At 39.0% G+C, this 418-nt stretch overlaps 1 protein-coding gene across 1 annotated transcript in view; it reads left to right on the top strand.

The window, feature by feature from the left end:
• Positions 1-418, top strand: part of LOC119410489 (calsyntenin-2) — a 662,902-nt gene that overhangs the window by 899 nt on the left and 661,585 nt on the right. The window lies entirely within an intron of this gene.

The raw sequence follows: 418 nt of genomic DNA, 5'->3' as shown, positions 1-418 counted from the left end.
GGACTCCCCAGTTGTTGTTTCTGACTGATAGATGGAGTGATGCAGGAGGAAAGTAGAGCAGATGAGTCTAAAACCTGCAAATGTGCTGCATCAGGGCTTTTCCAGTAAATTGCATGCTTGCATGTTTCAACTTTAAAGCATCAGTGGTGATAGTAAAGGTGTCCTGGGAGCACTGGTGTTAAACTTCGTTCAGTGCAGGACAGTAAAGGTTTGACAGGATGATGCAACACACCCCAAACCTTCAAATATGATGAAAGTAGATACAGATGTATCTTCTGCAAAACTGTTATCTTACATGAGCATGCATCAGGTTATCTTACTGTATTTTTCTCCACTTAAAGGCACTTATTGCAAAGTCATAAAGCCTGCTTAAACATAATAGGAGACCCTATACTTTATATATATATGTCTATATATA

This window comes from Nematolebias whitei, chromosome 6, assembly GCF_014905685.2.
Source record: "Nematolebias whitei isolate Nwh7 chromosome 6, NemWhi1, whole genome shotgun sequence".
Classification (NCBI taxonomy): domain Eukaryota; kingdom Metazoa; phylum Chordata; class Actinopteri; order Cyprinodontiformes; family Rivulidae; genus Nematolebias; species Nematolebias whitei.
Note: the sequence above shows the minus strand (reverse complement) of the source record. Positions and strands in the feature narration are given on the sequence as shown.